Consider the following 12,593-nt stretch of genomic DNA (forward strand, 5'->3'; position numbering starts at 1 on the left):
ATTGCAGGTCTTATAAGGTGAGCTTGACTTTGAATAAGTCCAAATATATATTAGTTAAAAGGGAATGTTAAATAATTAGTATGTATAATATCGTTTACTTCATTTTTTCTATCAATATCTATCTAACTAATATATATATAATTGACTTGACTTGGATTTTGTGTTTGATTAAGTCATCTCATGCCCTATGTTTGGTGTTGAATTAGTCAACTTGTCGGCCTTGTGGCTTTACCCCGGCAACCACGCTAATCATAGCTCTGATGATAGATTGGTTGGTCTTTAAGCTTCTATTTCCTCGTTTTATATCAGATTTGATGTTGATAACATTTTTTGTCGCTTTCTTCAATCAATTACATCAAGAAGCTTTCGCGTTATTTCCTTCTTCTTCATAAATATTTTTTTCCTAAGATTGTCCTATGCTGAAATTAATCCCAAAATTCTTACTGTTAACTAATTATATTAGATTTTAATTTACATTATGATGATCCAACAATATTTTTTTAGAGTAAATGAATAATTAATGTTTTTTTTAAATTGGACTGGTAGTCGAATCGGTTAAGTCATTGATTCATCAGTCAAGCAATTGATTCAATCGTCAAGTCAACTATTTTTAATCGATTCAATCAGTTCATACCGATTTTCGATTTAATTGGTTCAAAATCACTTTCTAAACTAATCCGACTGACCGATCTAATTCAGTTCAAACAACATTGCGAATAATATAATACAACAAGAAATATCAAATTAACTATTATTATTTTTAACTCTAAAATTAATCTATTTTTTGTATAAAATTTTACAACCCTGGACTCTTTTAGAACTAAATCCTAATTTAACCCTTTTTATAAAATCATAAATTTTAAAATTTTAAATTCAAATACAACCAGAAATCATAAATACAATTGAATAAAAAAACGTACTATTATTATTTGTTATTTTTGTTTATTTTTTACATTAATTAAAAATAATATTATCGAGGGAAATTGATCCCGAGCTAAAAAATTAATGCATAATATTAATTAATTTTTTTAAAAAATGAAGTCACACAATTTGTTATTAAAAATACCTAAAAGAGACTTTTTAAATATAATTGAAGTATCTTCCAAGAAATTTGATTCTACTACTTAATGTATTGGAATGGGAAAGTGAATGTGCTCCTTACTTGTCTTTCTTCATGTCGACGGAGTCTTCAAAGTTGTTAAATCTGACTTTTTGGAGCAACCAAACTCTCTTTTGTTGTCAATTGCAGTTAAACATTTCTGTTGATGATGTCCCTTTGCACGGGATATATTAAAATCAATTTACACCTAAGTGCTCACGCCATAAGGTATATATTTTATATTTGTGTCAAATAACTTTTTTTAATTTTAATTTTTATTTAATATCTCAATTTTTTACATTTAATTTATATGACAAAAAGAATGTAGTTAATTATCCAAAACTTATCTAAAAATATATTTAAATCCAATAAGTCAAAGGTTCCACATGTTGAAAGTCGTAAAAAAAAACGAAAATAAGAGTTTATATAATAAGGTAATAATTAGCATTCATGTACCCAAAATAATATTTGATGTATTTTAATGTATAAGTTTATAAACGGATAACAAATTAAAGATAGTAATTTATTAAAAGAATTTTAAAAATAAATATGTAAATTTTTATTTTTAATAAAATAATATTAAGGTTGTTTGAATTGGTTAGATAGGAAATCAATTGGAGTACCAATTTAGAGAAATGCATTGACATGGTAATCCAAAAATTGTTAGAGATTGATTGAACTAGGTTCAAAATCTATTGGGTCAAATATTTAATATTTTATAATTTTTTAATGATTTACTTAATCAAACCGAATAAATTAATCAAACCGACAAATCAATAACGCTTCTGAAAATCTCGAATTATATCATCAAATTTATTAATTATTAAATTAATATACTTTCAATTTATTTGCATTGATTCCCATTTAATTATTAAACCAATTTAATATCTTTACATATTTTTAATAATTTGATTATTACTTTAGTTTTGAATAATTAATTATATTTATTTTATAATATAAAATAATTTAATATCATATAAATTAATATTATGACTTAAACTTTTTTAAGTTGTATCTTTAACCGATTATGGCTTATTTTATATTTTTTTAATCAAATTTATTTATATTATAGTTTTATCTTTAATCGATTATGAATTAAACTTTATATTATTTATATAAAAAATTCAGTCCAAAGTTCAACCCTATAAAAATTATTATTTATATTTATATTATATGATAATCAATTAATTCAAGGATTAATTTTACTATTAAAATAAATATTTTTTTATAATTAATTAATTTTAAAGTTAAAATTCTAAAATTTTAAAATAAAAAATTAATTGGATTTCAAATAAATGATTATAAAATATACAAGGTAAATCAAAAGCTATAAATTCAAAATTTTGATGAATTCCTTTGGATACAAGATTAAAAATATACAAAATAAACTAAAGTAATAAATTTAAAATTTTGATGAATTCACCTCGTTTGATGAAACTAATAATAAGAAAAAATGTATGGTTATTACAGTAACGAGCATTGCATAAAATATAACAATAAATAATGTTTCAAATGGAAAGATATAGGTTTCAAACACGTTATATTCTACATTTTAGATATTGAAATTATGAGTAATTTAAAAGTCTTAAAAAAGAATAATAGTGTCTTTACTCTTCCGAACACCAACCAATTAATTACTTTTTGTTTAAGAATATATAAAATCATAAATTCAACTCTTCGTATTTATATTTTTATCAGGCTAAATTACTGATATATGCTAAAAAAAACTTTATTTGGCCTTTTAGGGTTTTTTTTTAATTTAGAGAAATAGATCATTTTTAGAGAGGGAAAGCCTCTCCTAGGTTAGGGTTTTTTAATTTTGTCAGGTTTAGGGTTTTTGTTGAGGTTAGGGTTTTTAAGGGTTTAAGGTTAAGGTTTAAGGGTGAAATCACGAAGGTTTATAGGTAGATTTGAGGGGTTGGGGATGTGATAATGCGCTTCAGAACACATACATTTCATATGTCATGGCGGGATAGGACCATTACTTCAAAAATTCATCCTAGGGAAGTTAAGTTTTGGGGTGACATTGCTTGATACGGTCACTGGTCGAAGTCTAGATAGAGGTCCCAATCGACACTCATGATGCGGTCATGGGTTCGGGTATAACTGAGGGCTGGTTGACGGTCGTTATACGGTCATGAGTTCAAGCTTTTTGGATACCCGCAAATGATGCCTTATATATATCATACATAAGATTGAGGCCATAATCATAGGAAAAAAATGGAGGGATTTCCGATGTAATCGACGTAATTCTCTATTTTCAAGCAACCGATATCTTTAACCTTTCATTCTTATCCGAAGGCTGACATTAAGGTGGACACAATAGGGCTCTCAGGCGAAGAGCGAATGTTCCGACACAATAGAGGTCAAACTTAGGTCGACACGACAGTGGTTTTACTTATTAATGAGTTGCTTAATAACGAAAACTATTATCACCCACAATAGCTGTTCCCCACCTGAGAGTTCTCCTACATCCATAGCGGTGTCGGCCTTCGGATAAGAAGGAAGGTTAAAGATACCGGTAGTGTGAAGATGGACAAAAAAATTACACCGATTATAGCGGGAAGCCCCACGATTTTTTCTATAGTTATGCCCTCAAACTTCTATATGATATTTATAAGGCAACATTTGTGAGTATCCGAAAAGTTTGAGCTTGTGGCCACATACTGGCTCCCCCATTATATTTCAATCTATGATCGTATAACGACCATCGATTGAGACCTCTACGTAGACTTCCACTCGAACACCCGTAATCGTACAAAGGAAAATCACCCCAAAACTCGACTTTCACAAGATAGGTTTTGGAGGTAATGGTCCCCTCTTGGTAGGATATATGAAATATATGCATCTTGGAGCAATATTGCATCATCAACGATTCAAGAATACCTCGAACAGGAAATTTTATTAGCGGCCAAAATTTGTAACACTGAAGTTGGGAAGAAAACAAATAAATAGAAATATTGTATAATAGAGGGATGAAGATTGAAAGAGATGATGTTTGAGGGACGATGGAGTATGGAGTGATAACCTCCTTTTATAAGTGCGGAGGAAATGTGAGTTTGCAAAGTAGAAAATCCTTGTGGTTAAAAACGCGTTGCAAGACCAGCGTCTTTATCAAATATCTTCAAAACGTGCTTCAAATATACAGAAAGATTGTTTCGAACATATATTTTTTATCAGCCTTTTTAAAAATGTTAATGAAGACTCATCTAGCTGGGTGTGCTTCCCTATTGGCATGGCAAGAAAGCACAACAAGCTGGATGTGCTTTCCATTTGGTGCACTTTCCTACCATGTTAGGAAGGAAGCACGCTCAACTGGATGAGCGTTCACTAACATTTTTCAAAAAGGCTGGAAAAAGAAGTACCTGACCCTGAAAATCTTTCTACAAAATTGATGCACATTATGAGGCATAAAATACCCTCTAAAGCACACTTCTAATGAAATTATATGACTTGTGAAACGCATTTTCAAGTATTATTTTTCATTTCATCATCATTATTTGTCGAAAGCGCGCATTCAAAAATCAATTTTGAAGCATGCATTCCCTTTCTCCTTGTTTCATTTTCCTATTAAAGTATGAAATATTCATAACTTAGGCACGTAACAAATTTATATCAAACATCGAAGAGTTGAGTTGCAAGAGTTGTCAGCATTTCTTTGGACAACTGTCTACTGATTTTTTTGCTTCTACTCATCCAATTCGTAACTGATATTGAAATGGGTTGATGAATGAAATTCGTTATTAACTACGATGATCAAATCTATAATACAAAAGTCGGGGTGGTATTCGTAAGATCCCAGGAAATTAATCATGCAATGTAGATATCTTGCTTTCGTTGACCCCTACAAGTATGAGCTATTTGATGTGAAAGATAAGCTCGAGCTCGAGGCAGTCATATCATTGCACTACTTAAGTGGAAATGCTATAATAGAGTTATATGTCAAGTTTTTCGAGGGTGATAGACCAAGTCTATCTTCAGCCACCTTTGCGGCTAATGTTGGAACCAAAGCTGAAGTAGAAAGTCCTACTACACGATTGCGCGGTGGATATACTGGCTTGTTACAAAACTCCTACTATGATGTCCCTAGAATGTCTATGGGTAGACATTCTTCGATTTTTGATAGGTCCACCTTCAGCCACCGTTGTGACTAATGTTGAAACCAAAACTGAAGTAGAAAGTCCTACTACACTGTTGTACAATGGGCTCACTAGCTTGTTACAAAACTCCTACTATGATTCCTCGAAACATTTATGGGTAGACATTCTTTGATTTTCGGCATAGATTTAAACTTCAACGGCTACTTCCAGTCGGGGTATGAGTGTAACTCGAACCTTAACACTCAGGCTCGACATTCAACCAGTGCGTTCGATTTCAACTTTGGTGGATCGATTTCCCGGGGTATAAGCACTTATACTGAGGGCATCAACCTGCACCGACCACCAATCCAGTACAGATTTTTTTGAGCATATAGGGTATGGAAGAACTGATTACTTACTCTCTATGATTGAGTCTGACGAGGGTACATCGAATCCCTTAGTTGAAGGTGAAAATGAATGTATAAATGAGGAAGAAGATGCATGCGAGAAAGAAAGGGCAATGTATGCAATTAAAGGATCGGAGTTAGAGTAGATCCAATCCGACAGTGTGGTCTGAATAGTTTGGAAATAACACTTTTTTCTGGACCAAAGAAGGTTCCAATGGAGCCAGAACCTTGCGGTTTTGATGATAATGGCTCAAGCAATGTTTTGGATCTAGCTCTATAATTTAGGGCATATGAACCTTTGCCTCACATGACCAATACCGACCTCTTAGCGAAGGGTGGTTTAGAGTTTTGGTAGCTCCCGTATAGAACACTTGATCATGAAAACTCATCATCATTTGTCCGGATATTAGATGTTGACATGAAATATTCAAACAATGATGCTTTCCTTGCTGCATTGAAGTGGTACAACTTCAGGAATGATGTGAACTATCATGTCACAAAGTCTTGGACGAAGAAATTTGAGAGTGAATACGCAATGCACAACGAGAGGTGCAAATGGAAAATCATGGCATCTTTTCGAAAGAAGATTGGCTTGTGGATGATAAAAAAGTATTCTGGTCCACATACTTGTGTTGCAGTAGGTGCATAGTGAGATCACTCTATTTTCTAACATATTGTGACCTGACCAGGGTTTTTTTGTTTTTCGATTACTTAACTTTAACTCATAATTTGAAAGGTCATCCTAGACTAGAATCGGATATGATTTATAACATTATTCTACCAATGGTGAAGGCGAGTCCTATGATTCCCGTCCCAGTGTTGATTGCCAACATCCGTAGCCAGCACAATTACATTGTAACATCCTCAAAAATTTTTTTAGAGTTTTGAGCAGTGATAAGTATACAATAAATTTGTCGAAATATTGAGAAAATTTAATTTAGAAATTTAAAGAATTATGAGACATAAAAGATAGGTGCATAAAAAATTTGGAAAAATATAAATATTAATATAAATTTTGGGAACCGATTAAATTAATGAAAAGTATTGGGATAATGTGAGAAAATTGGGTGTTGGAGGATTAAATTAAATTGATGAAAAAGGAAGAGGGACTAGAGGTGAAAATATACCAAAGGAAATAGGACATATGGGTGTTATTATAGAAAAAGTGAAAGGGTAAAATGGTAAATGAATTGAAAAAATAATTATGGAAGGTAATGATTAAGGATAAAATGGTAAATAAAATAAAAGAGATATTTTTAATGAAGAAACTAGAAAAATGGAGAAAGAAAATGATTAAAAAAAAGGCTATAAAAGCCCTTAACTATTTCCGTCAGCCACCATTCCCACCATTTTCAACTTTCATTTTTCTTTCAATTTAGTCTCTCTCACCAAATACAAACCAGTTAAGCTAATTTTTCCTAAATTTCTTCATGATTTGTGAGTGAGATCAATGGAGAGAAATAATAGTTACATTAATTTCATGAGAAGAGCAATCATGGGAGTTTTGGAGGAGAGAGAAAACAAAGATTAGACTTGAATATAAGTGGTTGAGGTAAGAACTATTAACTTCTCTTGAATTACATGTTAGTTTTGATTAGAATACATGAATTATGATATGTGAACATGATTTTAATATGAAAATATTGTGTATTTTGCTATGAAAAATTGAAGAAAAAGTGAAGGAAGTTGATAAACAAATAGAGAAATAAAGCAAGGTGGTGGACAAAGGATGAAGGAGGAGAAGAAAGTTGATTTCAAGCTTAAAGTTGTAAGTACAACTAGATTCTTACTTGTTTTGATTATGAAGTTTAATTGTTAGAATGAATATAATTTTAATATTGTATTTAAATACAAATTTATAAGTTAAATAACTGAAGAATAAAGCTTGATAATTATTAAATATAATAAATAATGAATTGATTGTATTTATTAAGTAATATGTGATAAAGAAATTGAAAGAGATGTGAAAAAAAATTAGATTTAAAGTGCAAAATAGAATAAATAAATAAATACTAAATTGTAGAGGATGTAAAAGTTGATGGAATTATATATTTATGTAAGTAAATGTGAAGAGAAATATGTGAAATAATGTACATAAGTTTGATACAAAAAATGAAGGACAAGGATTAGTGTGTTAAAAACGTAAAATAACATGAAAAAGAAAGAACTAATAACGATTAGTGGTGAATTATGGGAAAATGTGAAATTTTGCGGAAATATGGACTAAATTGAAAGACTTGAGAAATACATGTGGTGGAAATGATACAAGTAAAATACATAGAAATTTGATGCGAAAAAATGAGATAGTAGAATTAATTATGTGAATTAAGTGAGATATGAAAGAAAAATTGTTTAATAGTGAATGGAGAATCTTTATGATAAAGAAAAAAATGATTAAATATGAAAGTTATAAAAGTTTACAAGGAAATATTGATAATAAAACATATGGTGGAAAATAAAAGAATATATGAATTTTATAATTCAAACTACAATTATTTCCTAAGTTGTGGAAATTAAAGGTTAACTCGTAAAATTGGGAAAATTTTTATATTAGAAATAGAAAAGTGAAGTTCATAACACTTAAAATGAGAAATATATATGTTGTAGTGAATTTTGGAATATTAATAAGTACTGAATTGAATTGTGATTTAAATTGAGAATGATTTGAATGGAAAATATGAGAAAGTGATTGAATTGAAATATGAAAATTGAATACCTTATTAACTAGTCGGGCTGAGTCGGATATAGTTGGCATGTCATAGGATTTGAAAGACTACGGGATTTATCGGCTTTACCGATCAGGCACTTTATGTGTCGTATTTCAGGCACCTCGTGTGTCGTATTAGGCACCTCGTGTGTCGTATCAGGCACCTCGTGTGTCGTTTCATACACTTATGTGTCGTATACTGATCAGGTACTATGTACCATTTTAGGCACAATATGCCATACTGATGTGTTTGATTGGAATCCGTGTATTCGCCAAGGTCCGAGTCTTGTTAATAGGGGTAAGAAAATGAGATTATAAAACGAGTAAAATTGATCTTTTGATTTATTGAAGAAATGAAGAAGTTGAAATTGTTTAGCACATCTGTACTTTCTGAATAGCACTTTAGTGCTCTCTGTTCATTAGTGCATAATAATGTACCTCTGTATTTGTTCCATATATCATGTGTGTTCTATTAAGTCTGCTGGGCCTCTAAAAAGGGTACACGACTATTTTAGTGATTATTGAATTATATAGGTTATGTATATTGAAAAGATTTAAAATTTAAAGAAATGAGAAAATGTATGGTTGAAACAAGTAAAGTAAATTATCAGAAATTTTAGTTAAATGGAATAAATGAAAATCTAAAATAAATCATGTGATTCTGGTATTATATAGATGATAACTAAATCAATATGTTTAGTTGGTGGATAATGAGTAAATAATAATAAAAGTGAACTTAATTGTAAGAATAAGTGAATTAATTGGTAAATTATGTATGATAAATACAAGCAGGTCATTTAAATGATTTTGTGTAGTAATAATAAATAAGTTATAATTTATAATATAGATTATGATCTAAATAATAGTTGTACTTACTAAGCTAGCAATAGCTTAACGCGTGTTTATACGCGTAGGTTAAAAAGTAGAGAAAAAAATGGATCTTTGAAGATTGAAGGCACCTCATCTCATCATATCAATGGATACAAGAAAAGGGTAAAGTATTAATTTTTATTGTTTCAATAAATGGTATGTACCTAGGTGTGTGTATTAAGGTTGAATGTGATGGGAATTAAATGTGATACTTGATGTTTGCTTATTTCATATGAAATAGTTTAAATGTTAATTAAGTGATATAAGAAAAATTAAATTTTAGAATGCTTAATTATGATTTACATTTGAATTAAATTGGTTTAAAATTTGAGATTTGTACAAGGGTTAAACTAGGTAAACCTTAGGAATTAATATGTACAAATTATAATGTTATTTTTATTTAGAAATTAATATTGGAGTTTCTGAAAACCAATGTAGCACTTCTATACTTGATTCTGTAATTAGGTTGGGTACAGGGGTGTTACATAGTCGCAAAACAAAAGACTATAGGTAAGTTGCATCACGATTGGGACAATTTGTACAACTATTTATGGCAATGGTATCAAGTACTGGATCAGTATATACCAAGTTCCGTAACCGATCTAGAAACACACCCAGCATACTTCGATGATTGTCTGGTCTCTAGGAAAAGAGTATTCCACTAATTCTTTTGGACATTCGATCAATGCAAGTAAGCTTTCCAACACTACAAAAAGCCTTTGGTGTAAATTGACGACACATAGCTGTACGAGAGGTATTAGCGTTAATGTTGATTTTGGTTTCCTAAAATGGTAATCTAAGGATTTTGTCGATTGTCTTTGTAATAACTCCCTCCGAGAAGGCAGATGACTATGATTTCTTCCTTAGCCTATTGTGTCATCGTGTTTACTCGCAACCCAACATATGTATCATATCAGACATGAGAATCAGAATCTTGTCTATTATTGAGCGGTATGGTAACCTTTAGGACCGCACCCACCATAAGTACTGCATATGACATGTCAGCTCCAACTACCACATAAAATGGCCTTCAGAAAGTGAGCGAGATAAGTGCATTGACATGGGTTTGTAGTTTCTACCTTATCCCAAATCATGCTTAAGTTAATATCGTCGTTTATTGTTTACATTCATGGGTATACTTTTCTGAACAGGGTATGAGCTTGTCCAACATCGTTTCCATGAGATGTCGGATAACTTGCACGCCATCAACAACGCAAGTGCGAACTACCTTACGAACATGCCCTTTGAATAATGGACACAATCATATGACGTGAGTTTGCAGTACGGGCACATGATGACAAACTTAGCTGAATGCATCAATTTCCTATTGAATGGGACACGTCATTTTTCAATAACCTCGATTGTCAAATAAACATATTTTCCTCACTGCTTTATTTCCAAAGCGGTCAAGGTGTATGCTGGACAAATAGTGGGCGGTCATGTTTGGTGTAAGAATGTAATGAAAGAAATTAGATGAAATATAGCGAGAGCGAACACTATGTATGTAGTCTACCACTTGCTTTGAAACTTGAAATTTTGTGTCACGGAGTAAGCTAGGCCCGACCAGGACATGTTAGGGGCTTTATATTGTGTCATCTCAATAGGAGGGTTACGATTGTAAGAGGTACCAAGCACTTCAGTTTCTATGTACACATGTAATTGCCACATATGCAAACCTACGAATTGAGTACACACCTTATATCAATGATGTGTATAGACTAGAACACATGTATAGTGCTTGGAGTCCTGAATTCTCACCCATCCCAGATGAGAATATCTGGCCACCAGTGTCCAGTGCACTGTATGAGTTAACACCAAACATGAACCTAAGTCGCGTCTTGAAAGGTCACTCGAATTTCACTCGGATACATACTGATATGAATATTCGAGAAAAGGACAATCAATAGAGGTTATATGGGTATTATAGAAACACAGGGCATACGAAGGCAACATATTCTATATTGAGGGGTACATTGGGGCCTCAACGTCGGTAGCATTCATTTTAAATAGATGTTGAACTTTTTTATTTTTCATGAGTTAGTCTTTGTACCTCTATTATGTATAGTTCAATAAAGGTGTCTATCCAAAGTTAAATATTTCATATCAAATGTTAAATAGATGTTCAAATTTACATATAATTTATATTAGAATTTAACAAAGATAAATATAAGTTCCAATAAAAATATTCAAAAAAATCCTTCGTTATTTTATTGATGTACCTTATATTTACATCACATTAAGTAAATTAAAAATAAATCATTGGCGTAGTCGAGCCGAATGTGTGCCACAAGGCGATAGCTGACTGGTGCGCATAGGATTTTGCACACAACTACTAGTGTTGGCTCCTCTACCGGATCGTGACCATCGTCCTTGTCATCTTCGTCTTCACCATCAACCTCATGCTCCTCTTCATCTCCACTGTCGTCCTTGTCTTGATCTTCACCCTCGACTTCGTCTTCGTCTCTACCATCTTTCTCCATGCTTGAGTGTGTTGTCCTCCTAGCCTCCTATCGCGTGTCTTCCACTCCACGAGAAGATGGTTGCACTGATGACCTACCTCAATAAAATAATGATGCAGTGGGTGTTTGTAACATTATCAATGTGTAACTGTACGGTGTCGAAAAGTTTAGATATGTCATCATTGACCTGGGCATCTACACTGGCATTGATGACTGGAATGGTGTCAACATCGGTGTCGACGTCGGTGTTATCATCGATAATGGTACATGTATCAGCATTTGAATTGACATGAACGTCAGCATGAAGGTGTAGAATGTGGGGGACATTGGTACCCCGAAATATGTACTAATGAAAGGGGTAGACACTGGGATATGTGGTGGTGCATAGTGTGGTAATTGTGAAAAAAATGGGGTTAGTGAAATGAATAGGAATAAGTTGAGTGAATTGACTGGAATGTGGTGTAGACATAGGTGACGCTTGTTTAGTTGGAGTCGTTGATGAACCCATCATGTGACTGCATCCAAACCTATGTTGTTGGGGTGGTCGTCATGGCCTCTTTTGATGAAGTTACCTCCTCATCACCTCAACCGATAGCAAATATTACTTCCCGACAACTCTGAACTAAGACAAGGATTCCAAATCGGTTGTCATGTCTGATGAAAAAAATGGTTCGTGAATGGGTAAGCATTCCATCTTACGACCCCAAGCGTTGATGAACGCCTTATGGTATTCTCACCAATTCTCGTCGATCTTCACCCGCAGATCCAACTTGTATAGCTCTTCCATGTCTAGCAGTGGCATTAGAATTTGTTGCCTTTACCCGAACTATCGCATCACGTGATTTGATTCGTGAAACTCCACCGTCGCGTAGATTATCAATGGTACCTTCACGTCCCACATACTCGGAATTTCCAAAAACTCCGGTGGGATGCACTTTAGGATATCCGAATCAACATATGACATCCATTCAA

General features: G+C 32.3%; 1 long non-coding RNA gene across 1 annotated transcript; it reads left to right on the forward strand.

Moving 5' to 3' along the window:
• Positions 1-6,927: 6,927 nt before the first annotated feature.
• On the forward strand, positions 6,928-11,237 carry LOC121228130 (uncharacterized). Its single transcript, XR_005925601.1, has 4 exons — positions 6,928-7,137; positions 7,257-7,353; positions 9,207-9,285; positions 10,314-11,237. It is a non-coding gene; the product is annotated as an uncharacterized lncRNA (long non-coding RNA).
• The last annotated feature ends 1,356 nt before the right edge of the window (positions 11,238-12,593 follow it).

Source organism: Gossypium hirsutum, chromosome A04 (assembly GCF_007990345.1).
Source record: "Gossypium hirsutum isolate 1008001.06 chromosome A04, Gossypium_hirsutum_v2.1, whole genome shotgun sequence".
NCBI classification, from domain to species: Eukaryota; Viridiplantae; Streptophyta; class Magnoliopsida; order Malvales; family Malvaceae; genus Gossypium; species Gossypium hirsutum.